Here is a 16,476-nt window from a genome sequence, read left to right as displayed (position 1 = left end):
ATTGCTCGAGACGTTTAATTGACATGATGAAATATTTCAGAAATATCCTTTTGGTGGAAATGATACCCCGTTAATATATATACGTTAACGTTGTAAAAATAATGTTAATAGTGTGTTATTTTAGTGTGAATTTGAAGTGTTTTCCAATTCACAGAATTGTTTTGCGTTTGTATTTATACAGGTTAATGCCTTTAAATGACAATAAGTTGACTAGGAAACATTTAATGTTATAACACTAGCAGAAAGAGATTTAATTGGGGTAAATTACTTTCTAACATACTGTGTGTGTGTGTGTATATATATGTACACATACATGTCATGCATACACGCACATGCATGCGTATACACATTCATATGCATGCATACATACGTATTATGTACAATATAGATTTTTTACATGTTTTGGAAAGGAGTCTCTTCTGCTCACCAAAGCTGCATTCATTTGATTAAAAAAAGAAGAAGTAATTGTTAAATAGTATGACAATTTGAAGTAACTGTTTTCTATGTGAAAATACAATAAAGTGTAATTTATTCCTCTGATCAAATCTGAATTTTCAGCATCATTACTCCAGTCTTCAGTGTCACATGATCCCTCAGAAATCAGTATAATATGATGATTTGATTATCAAGAAACATTGATTATTATTATCAATCTTGAAAACCTTTTTTTTTTCAGGATTCTTTGATGAATAGAAATTTCTATTTCATTTATTTTACTAATTGACCCTTCACAGGGAGCTTGATTGACAGGTGATCTTGCCAATCATACTTCGCCATCCGCCATTTTGTCGGACAAAGCAGTCAGGAGAGTTAGTAGATTAAAGGCAAGTGCACACTACAGGATTTTAAAACGTCGGGCTGAACTGTGCGGTTCACACTACATGACTTGCTCTCTGTGAAATCAGGAGTGTTCAAGTTGTTGAGCTGTTCACACCACACGACAACGTGATTGATCCGCAACAGGAGGTAACTCACTACACGAGGTGACAACAACTCTGTCAGCCAACGATTCTATCTTGTCTACAAAACCACGTTTTATCACGAAGAAAACACGCGATAAAATGAACCGGAAATGACGCAATACAGCACGCGCGCCACCATAGATATTATATAATATATATATATGATGTCTATGCGCGCCACTACCCAGCGAAGAAGAACACAAGTCTACACAACACGCGAGTCTTTGTTTGAATATGGACGTCAGACAGAAATTAGTGCTGCAAACTGTTTGCGCATGATTTGCTCTGAAAAAAAAAAAAAAAAATCCCATAGACAGTATATAAACGGTATTTTCCCAGTGACCTCAACCCATGCCTTGCTCTGATTGGCTGTAGCTCATGGCATCACATGGGGTTGAGTCGTGCGACAGCTCCAGATATCTAGCATGCTAGATATTTTTCTGGGCTAGGCTACGCGTCCGCGAGGTGTCTGCGAGCGTCTTTGATGCGTTGTTGGCTCTTTCATACTAGCAGATTGGCGAGCGTTCATCGGCATTTGAACTTGAGAAGCGGAGTGTACTGACGTCTTTCCGCGGTTAAAACAACATTCCTTCTGATGTTCATTCATGTTTATTTGATGCTATAAATGAACTAGAAGGAAGGATCGGTTCACGAGCAGCTTTAACTGATGCTCTACAGCGATCTGTCACACACATTAAAGAGCCACAAAATGGTTTTGTCAGTCTCCTCTGCTCCGCGAGGTGTGGCGTGAGAGCGGCGTAGCTTGTCGTACATATTAGCGACAGTAACTAAAGGGGGCGGGTCTTTGCGAACGTTCAATTGTAACATTATAAATGTCTTTATTTTAATTTTTGATCAATTTAATGCATCCTTGCTGAATAAAAGTATATATTTTTAGCTCTCAATTTCAGATCAATTCTGTTCTTCTGAACTTTTTATCAAAGATTCATGGTAAAAAATTGTACACAACTAGTTTTCAACACTGATAATAAGCATAAATGTTTCTTGAGCATCAAATCCTCATATTATCCTGATTTCTGAAGGATCATGTGACACTGAAGACTGGAGTAATGATGCTGAAAATTCAGCTTTGATCACAGGAATAAATGACACTTACATATTCATATAGAAAACAGTTCCCTTTCGAGAGTACTCTCGTGTTGCATAAGCTAGCTTTCTCGAGAAGATTGAAGCCTAAAATTATCCTTATAATTTGCTTTAATTTAAAACGCACTTGCTGCAGCAAGCAGACCCAAGCGAGACGGCTCGCGCGCTTATTGGCTGCTCTGCGGCAATTGCTGCAACCTATGGAGAGACGCGGCTAGCATGAGAGCCAATAGGAGCGATTCGCGCCCTCTATGGGTCATAGCCCGCCGAAATGGGCGTGGCTTCATACTATAAAAGCGCGCGTCCCTCATCTCAGGGAACCGAGGTTACGTTAATAACCGAGACGTTCCCTTTCGAGAGTACTCTCGTGTTGCGTAAGCTAGCTTACGCTACGGGAACCCCGTGTAAAACGCTGTGTGTGCTCACAAAAAATTCCCTTCATCACTGTCCCACGGCAGTGCCCGGGGCTCATAGACGAGTAATTAAGTTCAGGCCACGGGGGGGCTTAAACGGGAATATGTAGGGATGGGGCCGAATGTGATTGGACCCTAAGTGCTACATGACTGGCTTGGGTTGAGGGGGCGGTGGTCCTTCCCCAGGCAGGAAACGCAGATCACGTGGCGGTCCCCAGCCGTGAGGGGAGCCCGACACGAGGCACAGGAACGCCGCTGCGACACAAACGTTTTTTTTCTTCTCCCTCTAAAAGAGCAAATTGCGGGCGTTGTTTCAAATGCCCCGTGATTCCTGTGCCTCGTGTCGGGCTCCCCTCACGGCTGGGGAGCTTAGCAAAAGTATATAACGCGCCGGATAGCGCAGCTGGAACTGCGTCTGAAGGCGGCGTGGGGAGAGACTCCTAGCCGGCTTCCTCAGTCCTGCAGTCCCGCTGATTGCGTGTTCGACGGCGTGAAGGCTTCTTCCAGAGTCAGCGAAGAGGATCTCGATTACACACTGCCGCTCTCTCAAGGGCCGCGTCGTAAAAAGCGCCGCTTTTAAAAAGCTAGCGTAAGCTAGCTTACGCTACGGGAACCCCGTGTAAAACGCTGTGTGTGCTCACAAAAAATTCCCGGCGTTCCCTCATCTCAGGGAACCGAGGTTACGTTAGTAACCGAGACGTTATTCTAAATTGTAATCATATTTCACAATATTACTGTTTTTGCTGTTGTATTTTGAATCAAATAAACGCAGCCTTGGTGAGCAGAAGAGACTTCTTTCAAAAACATAAAAAATCTTACAGATCCCAAACTTTTGAACTGCTAAGTGTGTGTGTGTGTGTGCGTGCGTGCGTGCGTGCGTGCGTGTGTGTGTATAGAAAATGACTAATCTACATTAGTCAAATTAAATGCGTTGTATTTGCATTAATACTTTTCAATGTCTCATGACAGCAAAAGGCACCATGAAATTCATAAGCACTGAATCTTGTAGGAAAGATGCGAAGATACGTTCTGTAAATTAGTGAGCTCCAAAATGGCACCTTAATGCGCTTAGTTTTGTCCCCTGGCGTCGGTGTAGGTGCTGATACTGCATCAATTATTTATTTCACATTCGATTGAAAAGCATCAGGCAAATTCATTAACGTATGCAAATGATCACAATTGCAATTATCTTCATATCTTGATAAGTAAGGAAATCAAAACCTCGGCACAATTTGAATCCCACCGTGCCTCAACTTACACTCTGCATTCAAACCAATCAAGCTTCATCTGCATATTCCTAATTAACCACGCATATTCACATGCCAATTAGAGGGTCTGAGAAAAAAAGCCTCTTAGTCAACAGGCATTATCCTCTATCAGGAAAAAGTTTGCAGGTGTATGAATTGCTATGCGGCTTCTGTCATGGAAAAAGTGTTTATACTCACTAATTAATCATATTAACACATGCAAATGAGTCTAATTGGCAGAGTTTCCATGCCTCACGCTGTGACAAAGTGGGAGAGAGAAGAGTATGGATATTTTTACCAGCTACCGACAGAACATTTAGGAACGCTTTGTTTATCTTCTCACACGTTCTGTATCTCGCACAGAGATTTCAAAGTATTCACTTTTCTAATGCTTGCTGTGATTTCATCATTAGGACTTTTGGTCCCAGAACAACATTCTGTCAGCTATCAAAGCTTGTTTCAGCAGAATGAAAAATAAAAAAGGTAATTGCGACTTTTTATCTCACAATTGAGTTATATAAGGTCGCAATTGCGAGTTATACAGTCAGAATTGCAGGATATATAAAGTTAGACTTGCAATTGCGAGAAATAAACTCCAAATTCGTTTATATCTCGCAATTCTAACTTTCTAACACGCAATTCTGACTTTCTATCACACAATTGCGACTATATCACGCGACTCTGGCTTTATATCACGCAATTGCAACTATATCACAAAATTCTGGCTTTATATCACGCAATTGCAACTATATCACAAAATTCTGGCTTTATATCACGCAATTGCGACTATATCACACAATTCTGGCTTTATATCACGCAATTGCGACTTTATATCACACAATTCTGGCTTTATATCACACAATTACGACTTTATATCACACAATTCTGGCTTTATATCACGCAATTGCGACTATATCACACAATTCTGGCTTTATATCACGCAATTGCGACTATAACACACAATTCTGGCTTTATATCACGCAATTGCAACTATATCACAAAATTCTGGCTTTATATCGCGCAATTGCGACTATATCACACAATTCTGGCTTTATATCACGCAATTGCAACTTTATATCACACAATTCTGGCTTTATATCACGCAATTACGACTTTATATCACACAATTCTGGCTTTATATCACGCAATTGCGACTTTATATCACACAATTCTGGCTTTATATCACACAATTACGACTTTATATCACACAATTCTGGCTTTATATCACACAATTACGACTTTATATCACACAATTCTGGCTTTATATCACGCAATTGCGACTTTATATCACACAATTCTGGCTTTATATCACGCAATTGCGACTATAACACACAATTCTGGCTTTATATCACGCAATTGCAACTATATCACAAAATTCTGGCTTTATATCGCGCAATTGCGACTATATCACACAATTCTGGCTTTATATCACGCAATTGCGACTTTATATCACACAATTCTGGCTTTATATCACGCAATTACGACTTTATATCACACAATTCTGGCTTTATATCACGCAATTGCGACTTTATATCACACAATTCTGGCTTTATATCACACAATTACGACTTTATATCACACAATTCTGGCTTTATATCACGCAATTGCGACTATATCACACAATTGCGACTATATCACGCGACTCTGACTTTATATCACGCAATTGCGACAATATCACACAATTCTGGCTTTATATCACGCAATTGCGACTATACCACACAATTCTGGCTTTATATCACACAATTACGACTTTAGCCTATATCACACAATTCTGGCTTTATATCACGCAATTGCGACTTTATATCACACAATTCTGGCTTTATATCACGCAATTGCGACTATAACACACAATTCTGGCTTTATATCACGCAATTGCAACTATATCACAAAATTCTGGCTTTATATCGCGCAATTGCGACTATATCACACAATTCTGGCTTTATATCACGCAATTGCGACTTTATATCACACAATTCTGGCTTTATATCACGCAATTACGACTTTATATCACACAATTCTGGCTTTATATCACGCAATTGCGACTTTATATCACACAATTCTGGCTTTATATCACGCAATTGCAACTATATCACACAATTGCGACTATATCACGCGACTCTGACTTTATATCACGCAATTGCGACAATATCACACAATTCTGGCTTTATATCACGCAATTGCGACTATATCACACAATTCTGGCTTTATATTACGCAATTGCAACTATATCACACAATTCTGGCTTTATATTACGCAATTGCAACTATATCACACAATTCTGGCTTTATATCACGCAATTGCAACTATATCACACAATTCTGGCTTTATATCACGCAATTGCAACTATATCACACAATTCTGGCTTTATATCACGCAATTGCGACTATATCACACAATTCTGGCTTTATATCACGCAATTGCGACTATATCACGCAATTCTGACCTTTTATCACGCAATTGCGACTATATCACGCAATTCTGACTTTATATCCCATAATTGCAACTTCACTATCACACAATTCTGGCTTTATATCACGCAATTGCGACTTTATATCACACAATTCTGCCTTTATATCACGCAATTGCGACTATATCACGCAATTCTGGCTTTATATCACGGAATTGCGACTATATCACACAATTCTGATTTTATATCACATAATTGTGACTATATCACGCGACACTGACTTTAAATCACACAATTCCTAGAAATGAAGTCAGAATGGCAAGATGTAAACTCGCAATTGTGAGATAAAAAGTCGCAATTATCTTTTAAAATGTTTTATTATGTGGTGGAAACGAGCATAATTGTTTCCAAAAATCAGATTTTAGGGTTAGTTTCTGAGTCTATTTTAGATCAATATATTACATGGCTTGGTTGAATTCTAATGTAGAATGCGGTCTGTTATTTCCGTTGCTAAGGATAACACACCGTTGCCATGAAAAACAGAGCGTTGCCATGGACACGGTGTTCTTTAGCGGAAGCAATACAATCGTTTTTAAATCAATAAACTCATTTTTCAATCAATATTTTGTGTCAAATTATTGATTTATTTGGTAGGTAGCCATGTAATAAGCGGGATAATGTATAGCGAGGCGGTTGTTATAGCTGCTAGCGAATACACTCCGCTTCAGGCTCCGCTTCACGTCGGGGTCCTGATCAGCCTGTCGGGGTTGTATCCGCTATAACAACCGCCTCGCTATACATTATCCCTTACATACTGCATTTCCCTTAGAGATTTTAGGTTGTGAATGTTTATAGACAGCACATTTATTAGATTAGAAGTTTCGTCTGTTTGTGACGTTGCAGGGAGTTTAAAATAAACACATTTTAATGTCAATCGATAATGAATGTCATGAATGAATGTTTACTGTCAATCAATAAAGACGGTATATAGAAAACATGAACGGATGTGCAAATGTAAAATGACATGTGCTCATATATTCTCATTCGCACTATGCATAAATGTGCGAACAACACCACGGTCACATGACTTCATCCCAACTCTGTTATGCTTCCGGCAACTCGTTCAGCCTTTATTTAAAAACATTTCCCTGAATGTTCAGGCTAGAATAGTTTGCAAGAGTGTGATTATCAACACGATGAATGAAAGCAACTAGTGAGATTACCTCGGCTGATGATGTTTAAAGGGGTCATGACATGTTTTTTTTTATTTTATTATTATGTTCCCTTAGGTGCAATTATAGTATTGCTATAGTTTTTTTTTACAAAAAACTTTTAAAATGTCGTGATTTATGACCTTTTCCCTGTTTCTCATCCTCTGATTCACACAGTCTGTTTTGGGGGTGTTTCCCCTTTAAGAGTTCAGTGTTAACGCCCACTGTTATGATCGGCTAACGTCAGTGCCTATGCATCAATTATTAACGCCCCCAGCCAGAACATTTGCGGATTCAGCGTATTTAAAAAGTAGTTTAAAGTTTTAAATACATTACTTACAGTTTGCGTCGTCGTTGTTGAGCCCAGAATAGTCGGCACGGACTTATCTTTGAGCAACAGTTTTCTGGCAAAGCCAGCATCATTTTGGGATTTGTTCTCAAAACAGTCATCCTTCAAATGTATAGAACAAACGCTTAAACTAACACTGCCGTGACTGGGACGTCCGCAAAAAATAAAGTGCATCCATTTTCCCCTGACGACTGGATCTTTCGCAGCGTATTTAAAGATGTTGTTTGTCCACAGCCAGGAACAGCACATCTGCGGCATCGTAATTTCCCTGTACACAGAACACTTGTGAGGCGCGCGGGCGCGACAACGATACGAAATGAGCGTAGTTGTCTTGCGCTTAAAGCGTAGTTGTCTTGCGACGGAGGCGGTCATATGCAAACGCTGGTACGTCACTTCTTACCGTGACGTCACTTCTTACCATGGATCCAGAACGAGCTGTATTTAGAGCTTGATTAAATAAATGATTCGTTTATAATGGGGAGGACGTCTTAAGCTATAAAACTTGCAGGACGTTTTAATGACACAAAGACCTCTTATATACCAAAAGATCAAGGCAAATTTGGTTTCTCATGTCATGACCCCTTTAATGTCCCATAATTTACTCACTCTCAAGTTATCCTGTGTATATGACTTTCTTCTTTCAGACGAACACAATCAGAGTAATATTAAATAATATCCTGGCTCTTCCCAGCTTTATAATGGGAGTGAATGGTACCTTAGATTTTAAAACCCATAAAAACGCATCCATCATAAAAGTAAATAATTTCCAGCGGATTAATAAAGGCCTTCTGAAGTCAAGACATGCATTTTTATAAGTAAAATATCCATATTTATAACTTTATAAAGTATAGAGGCCATATGTGAGTCTAGTTCCGGTGGAAGAGTGACCTTTGACCCGACGCATAATAATAATTAATAATAATAATAATTTGTTACATTTATATAGCGCTTTTCTGGGTACTCAAAGCGCTTCTCATAGAATCTCCTCAACCTCCACCGATGTGCAGCTCCACCTGATGATGCGACGGCAGCCATATTGCGCCAGAACGCCCACCACACACCAGCTTACTGGTGGAGAGGAGACAGTGATGAAGCCAATCAGTGTATGGGGATGATGGAGGCCATGATGGACAGAGGCCACTGGGCAAATTTGGCCAGGATGCCGGGGTTACACCCCTACTCTTTTTTTTCCGAAGGACATCCTGGGATTTTTAATGACCACAGAGAGTCATGACAAGTGACCTCTGACCCGACGCATGACGAGTGACCTCTGACCCAACGCATGCCGAGTGACCTCTGACCCGACGCATGACGAGTGACCTCTGACCCGATGCATGACAAGTGACCTCTGACCCGAAGCATGACGAGTGACCTCTGACCCGACGCATGACGAGTGACCTCTGACCCGACGCATGACGAGTGACCTTTGACCCGATGCATGACAAGTGACCTCTGACCCGAAGCATTACGAGTGACCTCTGACCCGACGCATGACGAGTGACCTCTGACCCGACGCATGACGAGTGACCTCTGACCCAACGCATGACGAGTGACCTCTGACCCGACGCATGACGAGTGACCTCTGACCCGAAGCATTACGAGTGACCTCTGACCCGACGCATGACGAGTGACCTCTGACCCGACGCATTACGAGTGACCTCTGACCCGACGCATGACAAGTGACCTCTGACCCAAAGCATTACGAGTGACCTCTGACCCGACGCATGACGAGTGACCTCTGACCCGAAGCATTACGAGTGACCTCTGACCCGAGGCATGACGAGTGACCTCTGACCCGATGCATGACAAGTGACCTCTGTAAGGTATATGCCTCGGACTCTGGGTCCGTATGAATTAGCTCAAATGATCTATAGGGAATTTTAATAACTAATCATGAATATGATTAATATTTTGCATATTACAGTTACATTAAATTATCGAAATTGAAGATAGACTATGAATATATGAATAATCAATCACAACGAATTATAATTCCTCATTCATACATCAATAGTCTCATTTCAGATCGATTATGAGATAATCTTTAAGGGAAATTATGTAATCATCAAATCGGTGTTGTCCAGCAACGACCGTAAGATTAAACTATCAATTTCTCAATAAAGCTATCCCTTACAAACTCCAAGAAATATTAACTTTCTGGCCGTGAACCTTAATTTTCTCGTGTTTATAAAATTAAAACTACTTAATGTAGTAACCAATAAGAGCGGGTAGCTTTTATATCTTAAATCTCATTGACGTTTGTATTTTTATAAGCATTTATCCAGAGACAGTTGAATATATTGTTTTAATAAATGCAAAACTACAGAATATACGCTACTACACAAGATACACGTTTTATATGTCTATGTACATTTACTTACAGTTAACAAACAAGACAAAACGGGTAACAGATGATGAGAGAGGGAGAGTTGGAGAGAGAGAATGAGAGAATGAGAGAATGGGGCCGCGCGCGCCGAAGCACGCGCTGAGGTTGTAGAGAGAGAATGAGAGAAAGCGAGAATGGTCACGTGTGACCATAGAACAGCAAAAATCACAGACCTTTGAGAGAGAGCCATCAATGCATCAAACCTTAAAACATTAAAACTTGTTAGAGTTTTACTTGCAAAGATCGTTTGCGTGCACGAGCTGTGTCCAGCCTGCGTGTGCTCGCGGAGCAGAGCGCGCGTTCTCGTGCTGAGGCGCGTTCTCTCGTGAAGTTTCGGAGCAGGGCGCGGGCTCGTTGCCAGAGCACGTTTTCGCGGGAGCTTTGAAGGCTGGTTGAAAGTGAAGTTGCTGAAGGAATTCAGGCTTCGTTCGTTTCACTCTTGGGTAGAAGCGAACAAAGTGGAATTTGAAAATGAAACAAAAACTGAGATAAAGCAAATAAAAGCAGACGGACTCCGGAGGAGCCGATATCGCAGACTGTTCACATGACTAGGTCGGGTAGCAAGAGCAGGAAGGGAAGGGGCGATTTTGGGGGAACTGTGGCTTTTAAAGAATGTATAGCTCCACCTTCGTTCGGCGCGAGCAGCCAATCACCTTCAGTGATTCGAAAGCGGGAAACTCTCTTTGTTTGCTGTGAACATCCTTCTGGCTTGGATTACAAAAGTGTGTGGCTTAAACCTTTTGGCTCCAGAAATATAACATGTGTAAAACAATGTACATTACTGCATTCTGCTATCAGAATTCGACTCCGTTAGGTCTCAAGATTCAAAATGCTACTAAACACCTCAGGTTCAGATTATCTGATAACAAGGTTACATAAAATATATAGGGAATATAATATTAGAAGCATTTAGAGTTTGATTAATAAACATTAGAACTCAAATTAAATCCCAAACCTGTCATGACATATAAATGGCAACACAGAATATCTTTGGTAATGTTTTAAACATGATTCGTTTAAGGACACGTTTGTGTGTGTGGAAGACCAGATGTTGTTGTGAGGAATGTGTGGTGTCCGGTTACATGTTGGTGTGAGCCATGTTGGTGTCCTGTCCTGTTGAAGTGTGTGTGAGGATCACGATTCATTAATTTGACCAGATGTCAATAGTCAATGTTGCTACACCTCTGACCCGAAGCATTACGAGTGACCTCTTGCTCTCTTGATCCCCTTCCCATCGCTCTGCTCAAAACCCACCATTTTTCCATTAGCCCTCTTATAACTAAACTGATAAATCTTTCACTGCAAACAGGAAATGTTCCAACAGCTTTAAAAACAGCTATTATTAAACCTCTTCTTAAAAAACCCACCCTAGATCCTGAACTTTTGGCAAATTACAGACCCATCTCTAACCTCCCATTCATCTCAAAAGTGCTAGAAAAAGTGGTTTCCTGCCAGCTTCATACCCATCTCAGTTCCAAAGGGTTGTACGACAAATATCAATCTGGTTTTCGCTCTCGATACAGCACAGAGACAGCCCTCCTCAGAGTGACTAGTGACCTCCTTATGGCCTCTGACTCTGGTTCCACTTCTCTGCTTATCCTTCTCGACCTCTCTGCTGCGTTTGATACCGTTGATCATCGTATCCTCCTTCACAGACTTCAGCACTATATTGGCCTCTCCGACATTTCCCTAAAATGGTTTCGCTCCTATCTTACAGACAGGACTGAGTGTGTAGCCTTGGGGGAGGCAAAATCATCACCTCACATTGTTACCTGTGGGGTCCCCCAGGGCTCCGTACTCGGTCCAACCCTTTTTTATATCTACACGCTTCCCCTTGGTCGTGTCGTCAGCAGGCATGGAATTCACTACCATTGCTATGCTGACGACACACAACTTTATCTTCATATCACTCCCTCCGGCTCCCCCTCCGCCATCATTTCCCGCCTCACCTCCTGCCTGGAGGAGATCGGGGCGTGGATGAATCAAAATTTTCTGCAGCTGAATGGCTCTAAAACAGAAGCCATCCAAATTGGAACACCTCACCAACTACGTTCGTCTCCTATCACACTTGTTTCATTTCTTGGCAATACCATTACCCTCTCTCCCTCCATTACTAACCTTGGGGTCAAGTTTGACCCATACCTTTCTTTTGACAATCATGTCACCTCACTTTGTAAAACCTCGTTTTTTCACCTCCGAAACGTCTCCAAGATGCGTTCCTCTCTTTCCTTTTCAGCTGCAGAGAAGCTTGTCCATGCCTTTGTCTCCTCCAGGCTGGATTATTGTAACGCACTCCTGTGGGGAATCCCTGGCAGGAGCCTCCAAAAGCTCCAGTTTGTGCAGAATAGTGCTGCCAGGGTCCTAATGAGAGTGCGAAAACATGAGCACATTACCCCTATCCTAAAATCCCTTCACTGGCTCCCTGTTCACTTCCGTATAGAATATAAGATCCTCGTGCACACCCACTACTGTCTTCACGGTGCGGCCCCCACATACCTTACTGATCTCCTTTCCCTACACACCTCTACTCGGACCAGAGCAGGCAAACGGCACCTCCTGGTTACACCTAGGACACGGCTCAAAACTATGGGCGACAGGGCTTTTAAAGCATCCGCTCCTCGTCTGTGGAATGCTCTTCCAGAACAACTCAGAGCTCCTAAGTCTGCGGATGTTTTAAAAAAAGAACTGAAAACCTTTCTTTTTAGAAAAGCGTATTTTTTTTATTTTTAAGTATTTGCGTATTTGTTTTTGTTTTATTCTGTTTTTATTTATATTTTTTTATTCTTGTAGCACTATGAGATTTGATGTCAAATGTATAGTGCATTATAAATAAAATTCATGATGATCATGATGATGATGATGACCTCTGACCCAACGCATGATGAGTGACCTCTGACCCGACGAGTGACCTCTGACCCGACGCATGACGAGTGACCTCTGACCCGACGCATGACGAGTGACCTCTGACCCGAAGCATTACGAGAGACCTCTGACCCGATGCATTACAAGTTACCTCTGACCCAAAGCATTACGAGTGACCTCTGACCCGACGCATGACAAGTGACCTCTGACCCGAAGCATTACGAGTGACCTCTGACCCGACGCATGACGAGTGACCTCTGACCCGACGTATGACAAGTGACCTCTGACCCGAAGCATTACGAGTGCATTACGAGTTGACGCATGATGAGTGATCTCTGACCCGACGAGTGACCTCTGACCCAACGCTTGACGAGTGACCTCTGACCCGACGCATGACGAGTGACCTCTGACCGGACGCATGACGAGTGACCTCTGACCCGACGCATGACGAGTGACCTCTGACCGGACGCATGACGAGTGACCTCTGACCCGACGCATGACGAGTGACCTCTGACCTGAAACATGACGAGTGACCTCAGACCCGACGCATGACGAGTGACCTCTGACCCGACGTATGACAAGTGACCTCTGACCCGAAGCATTACGAGTGCATTACGAGTTGACGCATGATGAGTGATCTCTGACCCGACGAGTGACCTCTGACCCAACGCTTGACGAGTGACCTCTGACCCGACGCATGACGAGTGACCTCTGACCGGACGCATGACGAGTGACCTCTGACCCGACGCATGACGAGTGACCTCTGACCGGACGCATGACGAGTGACCTCTGACCCGACGCATGACGAGTGACCTCTGACCTGAAACATGACGAGTGACCTCAGACCCGACGCATGACGAGTGACCTCTGACCTGACGCATGACGAGTGACCTCAGACCCGACGCATGACGAGTGACCTCTGACCCGATGCCTGACGAGTGACCTCTGACCCGACGCATGACGAGTGACCTCTGACCCGATGCCTGACGAGTGACCTCAGACCCGACGCATGACGAGTGACCTCTGACCGGACGCATGACGAGTGACCTCTGACCCGATGCCTGACGAGTGACCTCTGACCCGACACATGACGAGTGACTTCTGACCTGACACCTGAGGAGTGACCTCTGACCCGACGCATGACGAGTGACCTCTGACCTGACGCATGACGAGTGACCTCTGACCCGACGCATGACGAGTGACCTCTGACCTGACACCTGACGAGTGAGGATGTTACTTTTATGATGAAGCATTCGATAGTCATTTCAGTCGTTCGTTTACATGACAACGGCTTTTTTGAGCGCCTGAAACGCACATTTTTAAAGACGGGTTTCAAAGTGCAAGTTTCTGAAAACGGTCTCCGTGTAAACAACATAAACACATCATCTTCTACAGAGATTGGTCAAGCACATGCGTATTACGGTTCAGTCTGTAGTGGTGCATCGCCATCTACTGGCCTGGCAGCAGAATGCAGCGTTTTTAGTCGTTTTCGCGGATCCGTGTGATCGTTTTGACGATGATGTCTGTATGCGGAAATCTCGAAGGAAAAACTTCTCCATTTCTCCACATCCTTGTCGTGTAAACGTGCCCTCACACTCTCCATCTCCACGACTCTCGACGTTTTAACAAAGCAACACTTCGTGCTTGGTGATCCTACGTGTAATATCAACTCATTAGACTGTCATATCACAGGAGGGTGCGGTCGGCTGTCCCCCAGGTCTCCATCAGATCACTTTCAGGAACATGTCTCGTCAGCGATAGCTAGTAATGAGCCACTTGTGCAGTGAATCAGCAGGGCCTCCGCGACAGAGAGACAGACTTGACAACTGTGAACTTCCCAGAGCAGAAGATGTCAGAGAAGGAGAGAAAAACCCCCGGCTCCTCGTCCAATCAGAGCGCTTTGAATAATTAAGGCGATCGGCTTAATTAGCTCAATTACGTTAATTTGACCACGGAACATGGCCATATGGTGAAAGGAAACAAAAGAGGGGGGAACTAATTAAAAGTAAAATAATGAGGATTTTAATTAAGCTTTTCCCCAGACGTCAGTGAGAGGGGATCTGGTGCAGGAGAGAGTAATTAAAGTAGTGTAGCGCTGGCAACATTTCTCTCTCTCTCTCTCCTGCTTTCAGTCACTCTCTCAGAACTGTGAGGGCTCAATCGGTCTAATTAAATCTGTAAATAAATTAGCTACATGGAAGCCTGCTTGAGTTGACACCCCACCCCCAACACAAACACTCTCCCACACGCCTCTCCTATCTTTATCTCCATTGCGTGACTTGCGGGTGGGGCGGAGGTCTCCCTCACATTTGTTTCCACCTAAATATTGCATGCGAAAGTTGTGAAATCTTATGAAATGCAGTAAAACTGTCGTAACCTTTTAAATACTAAAAAAGTGCATCCGTCCATGATCATAAAAGTAATCCATACGACTCCAGGGGGTTAATAAAGGCCTTCTGAAGCCATGCGTTTTTGTAAGAAAAATATCCATATTTATAACTTTATAAACCACTGCTTACGGAAGATGTGAAATCTTTGTTAATTCACCTTTGGTTAAGCCCCGCCCCCCTTAGTTACTGTTGCTACGTCCGTCAACTTCATCTGGGCTCTGGTTTGGTATCAACATGGCTTATGCTGTGACGCTCTTCCTGCTGGAATTTTATCAAACTTTTATAAAGCAGCAAATAAAGTGTCCGATAGAAGTAGGCAAAAGTGTCTGCAGTGTGCGCTCGAAGGCTTTATTCAAGACATAAAGGAGAAACGCAAGCAACAACAAGGCATCCAAACAGAGGCAAAAGCATAACGGTCACAGTCAAAAAATGACCCAGCGCATATCCTAATGGAGACGGAGGCTGGGACTCACAATATCAAGAGAAACACTGTTCATGCAGAGCTGGGTCTCTCTATTCACTTCTATAATCGTTATTACAAAGCAAACGGACTACGCGAGTATAAAGTTGTGTTTATTAGCAGCGTGTGCTAGCGTATCAACAATTCGGGTAGAGAACCGAAATCATGACCTAAAACTGTCTAACTAATATAACTTCACAGTAAGGTTAAAAGCTAAATGTTTCTTAGAGCAAAAGTGTGTTGTTGATCTTGAGGGGTTTCGCTGACTGAGGACGTCCACACAGTTTCATCCAAAGACGACACTTGTCAGTATTTAACTTCGGTTTTGGGAAGGGAAAAAAACGGACACCCCCTCCAACCTCACTGGGAAACACGTATCTGTGTTACAAATGCCCCAGGCACAACTTTTAACCATATTTTTTATAAAACTATGACGGTAATAGCCTGCCGAGACCAAAAATATGAGGCGCCGGTGTTAAAGTCAATGGAGCGCTGTGAAAAAGTGTCGGACCGCTGTGGAGCTCGTTCTCGGCTGCGCTGTGATTGGTCAATCTACATTCTAGGGCGTGGCTTAGCCAGAGGCGAATTGTGTGTTTTACTTTAAAAATTCCACTGTTGTTGTTTTCACACCTTTAGATTCCATCAAAATACCATTTATTACAGTAAAACTGTCGCAAATTGC

This window comes from Phoxinus phoxinus (assembly GCF_949152265.1).
Source record: "Phoxinus phoxinus genome assembly, chromosome: 15".
In the NCBI taxonomy this organism is placed as follows: Eukaryota; Metazoa; Chordata; class Actinopteri; order Cypriniformes; family Leuciscidae; genus Phoxinus; species Phoxinus phoxinus.
This window is presented reverse-complemented; position numbering follows the sequence as displayed.